This window comes from Artemia sp. Qi Xiang Cuo, chromosome 12 (assembly GCF_049724085.1).
Source record: "Artemia sp. Qi Xiang Cuo chromosome 12, ASM4972408v1, whole genome shotgun sequence".
Taxonomy (NCBI): domain Eukaryota; kingdom Metazoa; phylum Arthropoda; class Branchiopoda; order Anostraca; family Artemiidae; genus Artemia; species Artemia sp. Qi Xiang Cuo.
Window position 1 is genome coordinate 28967499 of NC_142805.1, and position 12127 is coordinate 28979625.

At 37.2% G+C, this 12127-nt stretch overlaps 1 long non-coding RNA gene across 1 annotated transcript in view; it reads right to left on the bottom strand.

Annotated features, from left to right (window-relative positions):
* LOC148945972 (uncharacterized) overlaps window positions 1-12127 on the bottom strand; it is a 42290-nt gene that overhangs the window by 16130 nt on the left and 14033 nt on the right. The gene's annotated exons all lie outside the window — the stretch shown is intronic.

Sequence of the window (12127 nt, forward strand, 5' to 3'; positions counted from 1 at the left end):
CTCCTATTTACCCTATATCTGTGGGACATGAACCTACCCCACACGAATCTACAATATGCTGATGATCTGGTGCAATGGTCATCTGGTAACACCTTTCAGATAGCACAGTCAAATCCGCAAAAGTCACTTTTCCAGTTTGAAAAATTCTCTCAACATTCAGATTTACCCATTGCATCCACCAAGTCAAAAATAATCCAATTTCACAAGAAGCAAAACCATTTTAATGCAAAACTAACTCTAAATAAAACAACTATTCCAGAAGATACTCGTATTAATTACCTAGGTCTCATGCTTGACCAAAAACTTTTCCACCTCCACATTTCAAACACAATAAAAAAATGCTATAGAAAAACAAATATACTAAAGACTTCTTTCCAAACCCTGGGGCTGTAAGGAGAAAACCTTACTCCAGTTTTATAAATCACATATAAGACCCCATATTGACCCTATGGGCTCATCGTCTATGGTGCATGTGCAAATACCCAGATGCAAAAAATTGAAACAACACAAAATGATATAATACGTCTCATATTTGGTCTTAGTAAACCCACAAGCACCAAGTTTCTGCTTATGGAGAGTGGATTAACAACAATAAGGGAGAGACGTAGGTTTCTCTTGAAAAAACATCTTACAAAAATTGAATCAAATAGCTCACACACATTACATAATTGGTTAAGAAATTCAGCCATGTATAGAGGCATTGCAGATGAGTATGCCAATATTCAGAAGAAGTTCCCCACACCAGCAAAGTCTATTGCACCCACTTTCCCCAAATCCCCCCATGGAATTGGTCAAGTCCCATAATAAATAATGACTTCTCAAAGAGGAATAAAGATTTAACCCCCATTGCTTTTGTCCAGAAAAAATTTTCAGAACTTAATACAATTACCTATAAAAATCACTTCCAAATATTTGTTGATGGGTCAAATATGAATCAGAAGGCTGTAAGTGATGCTTTCCTTCCCCACATGACAATTGCAATGGGCGAGAGAATATACAATAATTTATCTATAGTGTCTGCTGAGTTAAATGCCATAATCACGGAATTAGAATACTTTAAAGACAACCAACCTTTGATTGTAAATTCAAATAATATTATCATATATTCCAACTCTCTATCAAGCCTTGAGTTGCTGGCCTCAGCTCCTCAATATAAGTTGGACATTGACACTTATCATTGTCTCACTATTATTGCTAATCTTGCTTCAAGTGGCATAAAAACTTACCTTCAGTACATTCCTAGCCACTCTGGCATAAGTGGTAATCATCAGGTTGATGAAATAGCAAAAAATACTATAAATATTGACCAGCCAAGTGGGAGACCAATCCCGATTAGAGATATTTACCGATGGAGGCTATCAGATATTAATTTTAATAAGATTAATCCTATTCTTTCCTCCTTTCCCAATACGTATCTCTCTAAAATTTATCATAGAATTCGTTCTGGAACAAATGGACTAAAGTTCCTTGCATTCTCATATAAGTTTTCTAATTCAAGTGTTTCAATTCCCCTGTCCCCTCTTTGCAGGCATTGTAATATGAATAATGAAACAATTAACCATTGCCTATTTGAATGTAATATGCTGACGTCTGCACAACATACCTTGCTTTGTAAACTGTTAAAATGCTTCAAACACCACAAGATCTCCCTATCAGCCAAGAGCCTAGCCAACTATACCTGCACACATAGCACAGAAATGGATATCTATCATGTTATATTTGAACTCCTTGAGTCAAAAGATCTACTGAAAGATATCTGAGAATATCCAATAAATAAGAGACAACCAAGACAGTAGCTCTGTAGCCCACAGAGTGAAGCAAAAAGAAGAGGGCTAAATAGTACCAACTGAATAGCCCGCCTGCAGTGAATTAGAAGAAGAAGGTTGAAAAATTTTCTAGTTTTCGGCGCCGATTTTCATCATGATCATCACCAAAAAAATACGGATACAAACAAACAGTCAGCCAGAGATGTCTGTGGTGAAAGACTCCGCTACTGAACTGAAAACTAAACTAAAAATTAAGCTGAGATCAATTATGCAACTATTAATAAACTCCAGTTGACTATTTGTGTCCATGATTTTTTATTTTGAAAATCTCGCCCAAAAATTTTTTCTTTCAACCAATTTTTCTTACCGCTATCGTTTGTCCACTGATGCTGAAATTGGTTCCCGAAATCAGCCCAGCCCTTAAGATCTTTACATCTTTCTGCAAAGATTATAATTTTTTAACTCATCTTTGTTCTAAGATCTTACAGCTCACCGATGTTAGCAAAAAGAGTGAAGATCGCCACTGTTTTGCCATATAGAACAATGATGAGAGAATTTTAATGATCTACTCATTATTTTTCTCAGACCACTGATCAGAGTAGAATGATGAAAGACGTTTGCACAAAAACAACCAAAGATGTAAGATCTTTGTTCAAAGATTTCACTTTTAAACGTTTTCTGAAAAAAGATGCAAGATCTTAGGACATTGATGAGTGAAAAAACGCCCCTACTGTGTTTCCAATTATCTTTTCAAACAATCTGTGAAATCTTGACAATTTTCGGGAGAAAATCGGGAAATGGCTCTCAGGATTTGGGAGAATATCAGAGACGGATCTCACGATTCGGTTGAATTTTCAGTAATATTTTTTTTTATTTTGTGTTAAGTTTTTGGAGGTGTTCGAGTGATTTGCGAATTAAGTACAACATTCTAAAAGTTCAGAGTGCAGGGTTACTGGAGCCAGCTGCGATTCCGGAAAGAAAACTCGTCGATTAACTTTGTTAAAAATAACAAATGGAAGCAGCTAGAAGCTTGAAATGTATTTAATTTTGAAAATAAGTGCAGTGATATTTATTCAGACTCTAAAGCTGTTTAATTTAGACATTCTTCTTCATCTACACCTATTTTTTCTCGCACTTATAGGCTCAACACGTCAGTCCGCTAAGCTGAGGACGGGGACAGAAAGTTTGGAAGAATTACGGACACCAGGCCTGTGACCATTGAGTCTAAGTTAAGCAGATAATGTTTTTTGTACCACTATCCCCAGAGTTATTCATAAATGATAAAAAAAAAAATGCAAAGTCGCAGTTCATTAGTATTCATATAACTGAAAAAAACTATAAAAAATAGCAAAACTTTCAGAGACCGCTTTACACTCATAATCTGTGTCTGTCTTATGGCTTTTTAGATGAGCAGCCCACTATGATCATGTAGTAACTCAGCTGTGCTGGCAGACGTTACTACTCCTTTTAGCCTCTTTCTGAGGGGCAGGTCAACCGTCAGTGTGTCGGGTGTAACTCCGGCTCGTTTCAGTCCAATTTTCGTCTGAATTGTGGAAGCCAAAGTTACTGTTATAAAACGAGTCCTTCTGTCAGTCCTTACTTCCTTGAGTAAGCTAAACATTCTTTCTGAAGTTACATTCGAAAATGGCGATGAAAACAAGTATTTTACAAACTCGGCTAAGTTTGGTTTCCACGGTGGTCCCTCGCACTCAAAGCCGATTGCCCGCAATCCAAATCTGTAAGAGTTACTGTTTTATCATCGCTGGCACTATCGGAATGTTCCTGCCATTCTTTGTCAATGACTCTTCTTGACCACACTGGCAATGAGTGGCTTCTTAAATATGGGCCACGGATGGGTGGGTTTAGTGACTTAGCTTTTTTGGGTTTAAGCTTTTTCGTTTTTTTTTACTGGCTGTTAATGGTCCTCGTTTTCATCCTTTCTTCATGATTTTATGCTTTATAATACAGTGACAGGCCATGGCGGACTATATTCGTCAATTTCTGCTTACCCAATGTTACTTCATCAGTAACATTCTTATGCGGCATATTTTTCAGGAATGGGATTAATTTGTGAACCAGCAAAAATGGTAAATTGTTTTCAAAATGCTGCAATTTTCGTCTCTGTATCTTGTACTGGATCATTTGATGCAAACTCCGTCAGATTTACAGAGCAACTGCAGACAAAGTCTAATTTTTTTCATATTTCTTTAAATTTGTAGTAACTTTGGATCATTTTGAATCTACTGTATCAGCTGGATCGAGATAGTGCCAGTTCCCATCTTCTTGGTGCAAGCCGACACCTGTGGTTAGTTTATTAATTGAAAATAATTATTTAATTACAAACCTTGAATGTGTTCAAATAATCAAAATCAGAAAATCAATGCAACCACTGTGAAATGGATAAAGGGCAATGTTCATACATATACCAATAGATTTAAATCGCACTGCCTCAATTGCCTTGGGCGCTGGGGAAAATCCCTAAGAGACCAAAGACAACAGCCAGAAAAAAAGAGAATGACCACAAAGCAAAATCTTCCAGGGATCAAGATTTTCGGGGGATTCGGTAACTTCTTTTTTGTCGGGAGATGGATTAGAAATTCAGTAGATCTGCTGAAAAATCTGGAAAAGTGGAAACACTGGCTCATTCAATTGGATATTGGAGTGGCTAGTGCCCTTTTTAATAGTCGGAAGTCATTGGAGGGCATCTAGCCCCCCCCCCCCCCCCGACACCCCCAAACACATTCCCCAAAACACATCCAATCAAAATTTTTATATAGCCATTTTGTTCAGCACAGTTAATTTCCAGATAGAAAATCAATTTTTGAGGAGGACACTCCCCCACAATCCTCAGGTCAAGGGTTTTATGTTATGCCCTGGGGGCATATAAGAACGATGTTGGCACAATGTATTATTTTATATTTTTTTCCTTTAGCTCAGGGCACTTCGTATCGAAGAAGTTGTAGTAGAAACTTCCAAAAGAGCTCATTCAATTGGAAATCGGAGTGGCTTGCGTCCTTTTTAATAGTCGAAAGTTATTGGAAGGCAACTAACACCCCTTCCACGCCCACCATTTCCCGAAACACATCCAATCAAAATTTTGAGGTAGCCATTTTGTTCAGCGTGGTTGATTTCCAGACAAAAATTATGTTTTTGAGGAGAACACTCCCCCATAGCCCTCAGGGCAATGGTCGTAAGTTATGCCCTGGGGGCATATAAGGTTTTTATAGAAAATATTGTCTTAGAGACTTCAAAATGCGCTTATTCTACTGAAAATTCAACTGACTTCTGTCTTTTATAATAGTTAAACAGGATTGAAGTGCAACAAACCATCTTCTCACCCCCACCTTTTCCCAAAACACATCCAATCAAAATTTTAAGATAGCCATTTTGTTCAACGTAGTTGAAAGTTCTGGAAATTAGGTGTGGGGAGACAACCCCCACAGCCCTCAGAACAATTGTTTTAAGTTATGCCCTGGGGTCAAATAAGGTTTTTATAGAACGCGTTGTCGTAGAAAAAAAAATGGTAGAAAAAACAAAAAAGGCTCTTGCGCCTGGAAATTGAAATGACAAGTGCCCTTTTTAATAGCCGAAAGTGATTGGAAGGCAACTAACACCCCTTACACGTCCACCATTTCCCAAAACACATTCAATCAGAATTTTGAGATAGCCATTTTGTTCCACGCAGTTTAAAGTTCAAAATTGTACCTTTGAGCAGGACACTCCCCCCACAGTCTTCAGGGCAAGGGTTATAAGTTATGCCCTGGGGGCATATAAGTTTTTATTAAAATCTTCGTCGTAGAAACTTGAAATAGGGCTCATTCCATTGGAAATTCAAAGGTCTAGTGCCCTTTTTAATTGTCGATGGTCCCGAAACACATCCAATCAAAATTTTGAGACAGCCATTGTGTTCTACTTAGTTGAAGGCTCTGGAAACTAGGTCTTTGTGAGTGACAACCCAACCACAGCCCTCAGTGAAAGGGGTATGAGTTATACCCTGTGGGCATATAATGGTTTTTATAGAAAGCGTTGTCGTGAAAACTTCAAAAAGGACTCATCTGATTTGAAACTGAAATGACTAGTGCTCTTTTTCATAGTCGAAATCGATTGAAAGGCAACTAACCCCCCTCTTACGCCCTTTATTTATCCAAACACATACAATCAAAATTTTGAGATAGCCATTTTGTTCAACCTAGTTGAAACTTCTGGAAACTAGGTCTTTGAGGATGACAACCAAACCACAGCCCTCAGGGCAAGGGCTATAATTTATGCCCTGGGGGCAAATAAGGTTTTAATAGAAAGGGTTGTCGTAGAAACTTCAAAAAGGGCTCATTCGATTGGAAATTCATGTATCCAATCGAATTTCATCTTTCCAATTCGATTGGAAATTGAAATGGCTTGTGCCCTTTTAATAGTCGAAAGTGATTGGAAGGCTTGACATTTTTATAGTAAAGATCGATGTGGGTACAATGTATTATTATTTTTTTTTCTTTTGTTTAGACCAGGGCACTTTGTATCAAAGGAGTTGTCGTAGGAACTTTGAAAAGGGCTCATACGATTGAAAATTGACAACAAATATACTTTGACCTCATTTCACTCACTTCTGCTGCTCTCTCCACCATAGTCAGATTTAGCTAGTTGCTCCACCCCCAAGGACTGGACAGCAAAAATTACATCAAATAAAATGTATCAAATATGTATCAAAGCAAAAATGTATCAAATACTTTGATACATTTCTCAATAAGAAAAATAGGAATAGAATATTGACAGTGTTATAATGCAAAAAATAAAAAAAAAGTTTCAATGAAGCAGAATTCAACTGGCCAAAAAAGCAAATAAAAAGAATAGTTCCATATAAAGAAATGAAAAGGACTTACTTGTATTTTCAGCAAGTAATTCCATATAAAGGAAAATTTAAAAAAAATATATACATGAAAAAATGCATCGGCTAAATATACAAGTGCGCGAAAATTTGTTAGTATACAATACTAACAAATTAAAACCCAACGATGTTCTGCAATAGAAGGTCCTCTTCAGTGTAGGTGCGTAAGCGGGATTCACTTAAGTCGTTTATTCCACCATTTCTCTTTTGCAAAGACAACAATCTGCAGATAATTCAAATTCTTTGCCAGTGTGCATTCTTTCATCTATAAACGATTTTTTTTTCTCCTTGTTTTCAACAGTACAGTCAAGATAATTGTCGAAACATCGATCTATTTATCGATTATTACCAACTGCAAATGAAAAGTTAACAAATGAAAACTTTGGATTCTTGATGATCTAGAATTAAAGCAAAGCTCATCAGTTTGAAAATCTTTAAAAAAGAGTAATACGGTCCCAATGTATTTTTTTTCTGACCAAGGCACTTTGTATCAGGGCCCAACCAATAAATCCGCTGTCTGAAATTATTGGGTAGATATGGGGGTCAGTTTTGGACATCATAAAAAAAGTATAAGATACTGGCCAATTTTTTTAATTTTGTTTTTACGCAACTTATTCAGAAGATGTTACCAGACTTCCTTTTGTAATTTTTGCTTGTCCAGTCCTTGGAGGTGGAGCAACTAGCTAAATCTGCCTATGGTGGAGAGAGCAGCGGAAGTGAGTCAAATGAGGTCAAAGTATATTTGTTGTCAATTTTCAATCGTATGAGCCCTTTTCGAAGTATTTGAGTAATGTATCAAAGTATTATATTCAAAAGTGATTAGAGGTTAACTTATCCCCCTTCCATGCCCACCCTCCCATTTTCCTATTATATTTAAAAACTAAATGTTACCTTAAGATTAAATCAAAATGCACTGTGTTAATGATAATTCCTAATAAGGTATCTAAGCAGTATCCCAAGAATGACAGAGGGTATTATGTTCAAACTTTCGGGGCTACTTCTACTCGTAAAATTTAGCCAAATCAAAATAGTGTAAGTGTATCCACGCTATCAAAGAAAGTAAACAGATTTTTTGCGAATGGCATCAAGTTTTCTATTTCAGGTCAACTAGAGGAGGTATGAAACTAAATTAAACCCTACTATTTGTGTCCAGATTTTTAAAAGGGTGTATGTTGTTAAAAATTGCTGAAAATTTTTCTCCAGCATACAAATAGCAGGCTAAACTATAAAGTCTTAAAATAAACTAAAAGATTTAAAGTATTATTTTCTTTTTCCCTGAAAAGACTACGTCAATATAAAACGAACAGAAATTAATTAAAAAAAATTCCACAAAAAAAATTTTTCAAAGCAAAGTACTCCATTAAACCAAAATTGAGCAAAAATAAAATCAAATAATCTACCAAGCGTGGAACTACCACAAATCAGTATCGATAAATAAATGAAACCCAAAACGAACAGAAATTACAATAAATAACCGAGTGAAACTCAAAACGAGCAGAAATTAACATGAGTAGGGTTCAAAACCCCTATGCCTTCCAAAGGCCAGAACATAATTTGCACTTTACTGAAAAAAGATACAAACGAATGTGCATTGTCAGTTTGATATACATATACTGATATTTAGTAATAAAAATGTTGATATTATTTGATTTATTAAAGTTATAAAAGTAAAAACATTTATATTTATCAGCCCTGATAAATATAACATTTATCAAAAACATTCATCAGCTCTTAGGAGCTGGCAAGGACAAAATTCTTTAATCCAACGGGATTGGGCTTGTTAGGGACTAATTGCTTGAGGGTCGACATACCCTGGAAGGGTATCATCTGTTCGTCAATTAAACAGTTTCTGTCACGTGGCAACTGGACACAGGTATTCCTGAAGTCAAGGAGGCACACTTGTGCCTCTATAAAGAGGCGACCCACCACAATGTTAAGCGATTTCAGGTCCTAGAGGTCGCAGAGAGACGGCGGTAACCGCATTTTGTAGCCCAAGCTCAAACTAAGAAACTTGCAAAATTTCATCCTCCTCCGACTTTATCTTCATGGGGTAAACTGGGCCGGAAGTTTGGACCCTCCCACCACAGCCCCCCTTTAACGTTGTCCGATTGGGCTGAAATTTAGAGGTTTAGCTTTCCTAGGGCCCGGGAGCTTATCCTCGAAATTTCAGCTCAATCCGATCACTCCTTCCCTGTTTTCAAAAAACCAAATATAGCCACTTAAAATTCATAATCATCATTTCTTTTTTTTTCTTAGCCACGCCTACAGGCCACAGTTGGCAACGGATCCGGTTGAATGAGGACTCATTACAGGCAGAATTCGACCTGTTAGGGCCTTTTGATATTTTCAGACCGAAAAAATTATCCCCCGAATTTACATTTACGAAAAACCTCGTTTTCCTATATTAGCCCATGTTAATTTTTCCCACCACAACCCCCCTTTAACGTTGTCTGATCGGGCAACAAGCTTTCCTGGATAAGCCTGGATTTAGAGGATAAGCTTTCCTGTGGCCTGGGAGCTTATCCTTGAAATTTCAGCTCAATCTGATCACTCCTTCTCTGTTTTCCAAAAACCATATATCAAGATTTTTGGGAATTTGCTTGCGTCGAAAATAGCTTCCATTTGCTAAACAACAATTACTATTGTGTTTGTATAGTCCAGCGGTTGATACTCCAGACTGTCAGGCGGAACACCCGGGTTCGATTCACCATCAGAGCAACTTTTTTATATACTGAATTTAAATTTTAAAAAGAAACTCAGTTTCTTTTTTAAATTATTTGAAAAAAATTACGTTTTCTAAAGAGTTAAAGAGGCTGAGTTACAAGGTCGACCCTTAAAACGTACAGGGATTAGGAGGCACAGTTGGGGGGCTGTTAAAGAGGCTGAGTCACAAGTTCGAAACTTAAAACGTACAGAGATTAGGAGGCACCCTATACGACGTGATTTGAGTATTCTGTAATTAAAAGCCTTAACACAAGAATGTTCAAGAGCGGGGGGTTTGGGGGGCGGAAGCCCCCCAACTTTAACTCCTGACACGATCAGCTAACAGTTAGTCAAGCAATAATAAGTAATAAACTGTACAAAAACGTGCAGAAATTATTTGAAAAAAACTACGTTTTCTAAAGAGTTAAAGAGGCTGAGTTACAAGGTCGAACCTTAAAACGTACAGGGATTAGGAGGCACAGTTGGGGGGCTACCACCCCCCCAACCCCCCGCTTTTGCAGCCTTTAAATATAAAAAAATTCTTTAAACTGAAAGTAAGGAGCGACATTAAAACTTAAAACGAACAGAAATTATTCCGTATATGAAAGAGGCTGTGCCCTCCTCAACGCCTCGCTCTTTACGCTAAAGTTTTTATTGTTTAGAAAAAGAGTTGTGAGAAAGTCAAACTTTAGCGTAAAGAGCGAGGCGTTGAGTAGGGCACAGCCCCTTTCATATACGGAATAATTTCTGTTCGTTTTAAGTTTTAATGTCGCTCCTTACTTTCAGTTTAAAGAATTTTTTTTTATATTTAAAGGCTGCGAAAGCGGGGGTTTGGGGGTGGTAGCCCCCCAACTGTGCCTCCTAATCCCTGTACGTTTTAAGGTTCGACCTTGTAACTCAGCCTCTTTAACTAAAACGTAGTTTTTTTCAAATAATTGTCAAGAATCGGCTGCACCTTTCGAATTCTATTTTTGTTTTTTTCTTCGTCTGAGATTTCTGAATCAACAACGAACTTCAGGTTTGACTGGATTGTGAAGAATCTTTCTCGCCTCATCTTTTGCGATATGGTTTCCACCCTAAACTTCCCAGACCAGTACATGCGGATTCGAAGAAACTTGAGGTTCCCTATCAGGATGACAAAAAATTTTCAGCTCGTCTGGAGTTACATTTAAGCTTTTGTGGTGGGCCAACTGATAGCTGTAGTTCATGCAAAAAACGTAGTTATTTTGTTTATCTGTATTAGTTTTATTTATATATATTAGATAGGCTGTGAAGTAATAATTTTTGTCCGTTTTAAGTTTCAACTTCGCTCTTTACTTCCCTCGGAAAAAAATTTGTTTTTTAAAATTAATCTTTGTCCGTTTTTAATTAAAATTAAAAGCGCTGCCATGATCTTTTTTATTTATACGTAGTAATGTGTTTGTTTTAAGTTTTAATGTCACTCCTTAGTTTCAATTAAAAACGTATTTCTAATTTACCAATCTAGTGAAGATAAGGCACCTCTAGAAAATACTGTAGACAACCTTGACAGCAACGAAAAACGTCCAGTCTATACCATAAAGTTTATTATCCATGTCTTGAGGGTTGTGGGGGAGTGTCCTCCTCAAAAAGATATTTTCTATCTGAAATCAACTACGCTGAACAAAATGGCTAGCTCATAATTTTGATTGGATGTGTTTGGGGGAACGATGGGCGTGGGGGGGGGGGCTAGTTGCCCTCCAATCACTTTCGACTATTAAAAAGGGCACTAGAAATCTCAATTTCCAATCGAATGAGCCCCCTTTGAAGTTTCTACGACGATCCCTTCCATATGAAGTGCCTCTGGAAAAAAAAATAAAACATTGGAGCCGTATGGCCTTTGCTATAGGCAACGCTATAACGCTTTCTCTGATAATGGTGCTTGAGTTTCTTAAAAGTGTAATACAATGGGAGCAACTAATTAACCCGTTTAGTTTTGATTCATTAGGGATCAGTAATGTTATCCCAGATTCGCTTTGGCTTAGGCATTTTAAAAGTATTTTAGTAAGATTGAATATAATGTTCATTATCATTTTCCGTGATTAGTTTCTAAATTTTTGCCAGATAGTTTTACACCGTCATGTTGTTTTTGTATTATAGGCAGCGCAATCGCGCTATATAACAAATATGTTTTTGAGGAGGACACTCCCCCATAACCCTCAAGGCATGGATAATGATCTTTATGGTATAAACTGAACATTTTTCGTTGCTGTCAAGGTTGTCTACAGTATTTTCTAGAGGTGCCTTACTCAGGGAAGTAAAGACATACAGAAGAATTCGTTTGATAACAGTAACTTTGGCTTCCACAATTCAGACGAAAATTGGAATGAAACGAGCCAGACCTACTGCAGGCACACTGATGGTTGACCTGCCCCTCAGAAAGAGGCTAAAAGGAGAAGTACAGAGTTACTACATGATCAGAGTGGGCTGCTCATATAAAAAGCCATGTGATAGACACAGATTATGAGTGTAATGCGGTCTCTGAAAGTGTTGCTATTTTTTATGCTTTTTTTCAGTTATATGAATACTAATGAACTGCGACTTTGCATGTCTTCTTTATAATTTGTGAATAACTCTAAGGATGGTGGTAAAAAAACATTATCTGCTTAACTTAGACTCAATGGTCACAGGCCTGGTGTCCGTAATTCTTCCAGATTTTCTGTCCCCGTCCTGAACTTAGCGGGCTGATGTGTGGAGCCTGTAAGTGCGAGAAAAATTCGGTCTAGGTGAAGAAACATGTCTTAATTAAACAGCTTTAGAG